Here is a 6329-nt window from a genome sequence, read left to right as displayed (position 1 = left end):
CTATGGAAGAGTCTCAAGCAGCTAATCTGCTTTTGTAGGCTCTTCTATTATAAACAAGATATCTCTGCAGAAGACTACCTTAACACTAGCTTCAGTCCTGGCCTCTGGAGGTATAACACTGGGATTAAAAAAATTGCTTGGCATACCAAAGCAGAAGCCGTTGTTTGCTTGTGGTGTGGATAATTCAGCCCTCAGTCCACCATACAGGCTGGTACAGTACTTTTACATCACTGGCCTGTTCAGACTATCCACAGATCTAAGAAAACATTCCCTGGCAGAAGTATAGAGTTGCAGATGTGACTTTTGAGCAATCAAGCATGCACAAGGTTGAGCATGTGCAATCGCTGTAAAATTGTGATTGTAATCTTGCACAGTTGCATTAATACTACCATTGGTACCTGAAATTCACCCCACAATTTAAAAAAACCCTTGCATTTCTGTGGTGCTCCTCACATACAGGGAAGTGTCTCAGAGCATTCTATATTAAGAGCAAAGAAAGTAGTGGTAGCTAAGTGGGACTAAAAAAGGTAAAATTAATGTTCTTAAAAGCTGCATAAGACATAGTCGAAGGGTTTAAGGAGGTTTTCAAAGGTCCGAAGTGACATGGAAGATATGCCAGGTATTCCATTGGACAGGAGTTTAGCGGTTCAATGAGCAAACACCAAAGGCTGAACAGAAGGAACAGGGAACTAGGGTTTTGAAAAGTATGATTAAGAATAAGAGAGCAGAAGGAGAAAAAAACAGTCTTCAATACAGACTGGATGTGGGAGAGAAAGCTGATGCCAGGGTTGAGCAGTCTGATTGCAGATGAGGTGGAAGGTGAATTAATGGATGCCTTGATGTCATTGAGGATGGTAAACCAAAGTGGGGAGAGTGTAGAACAAAACAGGAAATTAAGGATGAGTTGGGGAAAGCTAGTTTTTATCCCTGGGTGGCAAGAGACAGCGGAGAGGTTTTGGGGCAGACAGGGAGAAGTTTAGGAAAATGGAAATGAGGAGACAGTTGGAGAGGATCCAGGCAACTATAAGGACCTCACAGGTCTCAGGACAAGACTGAGGAAGATGGTCAGCACTGGAAGCCAATTAAGGTATATTAGGTCTGGAGTGATGTGTGAACAGGACTTGGTGTAGGTTAGGATCTGACCAGCAGTATTTTGGATGAGTTAATATTTGTAGAGGGTTGAGAAAAGGAGTTTGGCTCAGAGGATATTGGAATAGTCAAGTCTGGAGATGACAAAGGCAGGATGAGGGTTTCTATGGCAGATGGGCTGAAGTGAAACAAACAATGTTATGAAACTGTCAATGATGTAGGACAGGACAATATGATTACAGCATTAGTGTTCAGGTGAAATAGATGGAAGGATTCTGGTGGAGCCTATGGAGCTACAGACAGAATTTGCTGGCCTGGTCAGCAGGGACCAAGAGAGAATTGATAATCAGAGATTCCATTCAGGTGGAAGGCATGGAATTGGGAGTTTGGTATAACAGTCAGAACACGCTGGGTCAGAGTTTGTGGTTGAACAAGTCTATGAAGGTTAGAGAAGATGCAGTGAATTCATAGTACCCTGTAGCTTCACAATATTGAGGAATCAGCTTCAGTAGAAACAAACTTTCATAGCATGAATTTTGCCTTTTATCATATTTTTATTAAAAATGCATTTATAATGCTATATGGAATTTGTGATGAAATAGTATCATCATATTTCTGGCTTCATCACTGCATCCTCCTCTTTGTAGAAACATGATGAAGTGCCTTGCGAAATAATACCATAACATCATCCCTTGGCAAAAGGCTTGATATATTCCCTCTGCTGCCACACTTCTTCCCTGAACTAAGAAATTGTCATGGCTGAAGAATTCTCCATGTTGGAAAACTGTACCTTTTTCCCATGAAATGGATCACTCAAGTACTTAAAACTTCCTTTGATTTCATTTTCATTCTGATGGAAAGCTGGCAGGATTTGAGTATTATTGAGATGGTAGAAGAGGTGAGATTAGCATTTACTAACCCAAGTATCTGCTGTTTGTTCAGTTTTTGTTTTTACAGCTGAGTAGCCTGTTTGAATGTCGCATTCACTCGAAGAAAAAGATAAGCCACACCCAGTAAGTGATGCATGCATGTTGCATGTTGCATTTTGTTTTCTTACATCTGTTAAACCAGTTTTTTCAGAAAGTGCATTGATTCTCCACAAAGCTTTTTTTTAACTCTTGCCAGAGGCTAGCATCAAACATGGAGCAAAAACGAAGTTCTTCGTACTAAATAAATTCTTGTTTTATCAACTGCCCAATGTAAAGCCAAGAATATTTTTATCCCAAAGTGACAAAGAATGAATATGAATTCAGGCTGAATCATTTTTAAAGAAGTGGGAAGCATTCCATTTGTTCTGCCTATAAATGTCAGAGTGAAATCAACAACAGTCATGCCCCTTGGAAATATCAAGGAATTCCAGAAAAAGATGCCAGCTTGGAGCTGAAGGATTCCTTATTTTAAGACTGCCATATTATCTAATTCATGATGTCATGAAACAAATCTCCAGGTTGAGGTAAGAGTTTTCACTGTGGTGTTAACTCCGAGTTAAAATCTATCTAAGTTATATTTACATATTCATACAGGCTCACTGCAAATGCCATGTTAATTTGATCATGTAAGTTAGGCATGGAACTGGAACTCTGGCCCTATGAATGAGTCCAATGCTTTAGCATGAACATTTGGAGGGAGAAATTCAATGTTTTTTTTTTCAGTTTTCTAGGAGTAGAAGGATGGGAGTCAAATTTCAGGGTATGATCACATGCAACTCACATCAGGTTCTAAGTGGTCTGGCAGGTTTAAAAGTAGATAAATGAAAAGTATCCCAGGCTGTTGAGTGAGGCAAGGGAGGAGATAGCAGGGGCGCTGGCAATAATTTTCAATACCTCTCTGGCCACAGGAGAGTACTGCAGGATAGCCAATGTGGTACCGTTATTCAAGAAGGGAGAAAGGGATAAACCAGGGAGCTACAGGCTAGTCAGTCTAACCTCAGTGGTGGGGAAACTATTGGCAGCAATTCTGAGGGACAGAATTAATCTACATTTGGAGAGGCAGGGATTAATCAAGGACAGTCAGCATGGTTTTGCTAAGGGGAGGTTGTGTCTGACCAATTTGATTGAATTTTTTGAAGAGGTGACCAGGTGTGTAGATGAGGGCAATGTATTTGACGTAGTCTACTCGGACTTCAGCAAGGCTTTTGATAAGAGACTGATAATGAAGGTAGGAGCCCATGGGATCCAAGGCAATTTGGCAAATTGGATCCAGAATTGGCTGAGTGGCAGGAAGCAGAGGGTGATGGTCATGGGGTGTTTTTGTGATTGGATGCCTGTGTCCAGTGGGGTTCCACAGGGATTGGTGTTGGGTCCCTTGCTGTTTGTGGTATGTATAAACGATTTAGACTTGATTGTAGGAGGGTTGATCAGTAAATTCACGGATGACACAAAAATTGGTGGGGTGGTTACAGGAGGATATAGATGGGCTGGTCGGATGGGCTGATCAGTGACAAATGGAATTTAATCCGGATAAGTGTGAGGTGATGCACTTGGGCAGGACAAACAAGGCACAGGAATACATGATGAATGGTAGGACCCTGGGAAGTACTGAGGATCAGAGGGACCTTGGTGTACATGTCTACTGGTCCCTTAAGGTGGCGGGACAGGTAGATAAGGTGGTTAAGAAGGCATATGGGATACTTACCTTTATTAGCCGAGGCATAGAATATAAGAGCAGGAACTGTATAAAACGCTGGTTAGGCCACAGCTAGAGTATTGCATGCAGTTCTGGAATCTGCATTATAGGAAGGATGTGATTGCACTAGAGAGAGTGCAGAGGAGATTTACCAGGATGTTGCCTGGGCTGGGGAGTTTTAGTTATGGAGGAGAGATTGGATAGACTGGGGTTATTTTCCCTGGAGCAGAGGAGATTGAGGGAGGACATGATCGAGGTGTATAAAGTTATGAGGGGCATAGATAGGGTAGACAGGAAGGAACTTTTCCCCTTGGTGGAGGGATCAATAACCAGGGGCATAGATTTAAGGTAAGGGACAGGAGGTTTAGAGGGGATGTGAGGAAGATTTTTTTCACCTAGAGGGTGGTGGGAATCTGGAACTCTGCCTGAAAGGATGGTAGAGGCAGAAACCCTCCATAATATTTAAAAAGTATTTGGATGTGCATTTGTGATGCCATGGCATACAAGGCTATGGGCCTTGTGCTGGAAAATGGGATTAGAATAGTTAGGTACTTATTGACTGGCGCAGACTCCATGGGCCGAAGGGCTTTTTTTTGTGCTGTAGACCTCTATGACTCTATCATATTTCCCTGGAAATGTATCAATTGCCAAATTGGGCACTCACATGAAGCAGACATCAGGCAGCTTACACATATGAACCGAGGTCCTAATGCTAATTGTAGGACATTGATTGAAATATGTATACAAATGGGCAGAGATTGTACTGTGAATGCTTTGCCCAGTTATTCTGGATCTTCTGCAGCCTAACAGTAGCTCTTAAACGGTCCTCTGGAAGTCACCCAAAAAGTGGCCAGGAATCATTTTCCAAGTTACATTTCTATAGAACCAGGAAAAGCAGGAGTCCTCCTGTGGCTCCACAAAATTACTGTTGCTTCCACTGGCAATTCATCTGTTGAATGCAAATGAGGCCCAAGGTTGAATTTTGATCAGGCCTCAAGATATTGGCAAAAGGTAATCACTTTGATGATTCACCATCCATTTTGGATGCAGAACTAATTTCTTGGCCATAATTTCATGAAGACTACTGGATTGATAAGATTGGCATGAGATATTAAAGTTAGGTTATTAGGTTAGTTCCCCTGATCTTGGGATGACAGAATCATAGATTCTTCCAGCACAGAAGGAGGCTATTTGAATAATTGTATTTGTGCCAGCTCTCTGAAAGAGCTATCTGCTTAGGCCCATATCTCTCCCTTCATACTGTTCGTGATGACCTTACATTTATGCTTTCTACTTATTAACTCACTGATCAGTAGAAGTTGTTATTCAATATTTACAGTCAAACACTCATAATTTGAGCACCACGATCAGATCTCTTAACCCTCTACATTCTATCAAAATGAGTCTTATGTTCTCTAATCTTTTCTTTCCCTAAGCCTCTTATTCCTGGCATCATTTTAATGTATCTTTTGCACTCTTTGCTTTTGTACTCCATTAATAAATCTCTATTTATAAAACAGGGTTACATACACTTTTTTTTTGCCAACTTGCCCTCTCACTTTTTAAGATTTATGTTTAAATCTCTTTTTAGAGTATCTCTTTTTAGAGTTTCTCGTTTTAAACGTTTACCATCTATCTTTTCTTCACAACATCTATCACTTTATAATTGTCCGCATTAAATTTCATCTCACTTCTATCTGCCCACATTTACTAAACGATGTCTTCATAGTGTGCCCCAATCCTCTTAACCATTAGTCATGCTCCACAAACTAAAGTACAGATTTATATGTAGAGAAAAAGAATGGTCCTAATTGTGATCGCTGTGCATGTCTAAATTGCACGGCCTGAATTAAGTTCATGCACCATGCCGCCTTTCATTGCCATGTGGTATGCAGAATAACAAATGCAAAATAGTTTGACGATATGTGCGTTTTCTTGGTAGATGCCAATTTGAAGAAATTGCGATTGGCGCACTGATAACATTGACCTCCTCATCCTTGCCCCAGTACTGTGACCGGCAGAGACTGGCATGTTACAGTAAAATGCTCACACTCCTAAAATCGACCTCAGCGTCAATATTTTCCCAACCAGTGGCACAAGGACTAACGTGTTTTCGCTAAAAACACGTTAGCTTCTTTTCCTGCATGTCCGTGATGATGGGGAGGGGGGGGGGGGGGGGGGAATAGAAAAAGTGTGTTGTTACATTGTAGAACTCACCAGAGAACTGAAGTGGACTTGAATTTGTGCAAGGCAAGCTCCGCTTCTTTCCGTCTATTGTAGATGGAGCCATTCTCCAGAAAGCAAGTGATACCATTTTTAACCTCTAGACACGGGGCATTTTATTTATAGTTCCAATTTGCACTAAAAGTTTAGAAATAGCCACAACTTTTTCAAACTGCAATTATTTTAAATTAAATGTCGTGACCTTAAGCCTGATCAAACTAAATGGAGTGAGGCCTGTATTTTAGACACCATTTCTTCTGGTAAGGGTGGTTCAGCTTTTCCTGCTGTTTGCTCGGAAAGACATTGCGGTTAGTAGTTGATGAGCGGGGTTCCAACTGCTCCCAAGTCAAAGCCCTTCCCATATGTCTGGTACACAGACCAAGGAATGAGCC

Source organism: Cetorhinus maximus, chromosome 19 (assembly GCF_964194155.1).
Source record: "Cetorhinus maximus chromosome 19, sCetMax3.hap1.1, whole genome shotgun sequence".
Taxonomy (NCBI): domain Eukaryota; kingdom Metazoa; phylum Chordata; class Chondrichthyes; order Lamniformes; family Cetorhinidae; genus Cetorhinus; species Cetorhinus maximus.
The sequence above is the reverse complement of the archived record's forward strand: the minus strand, read 5'-3'. Positions refer to the sequence as shown.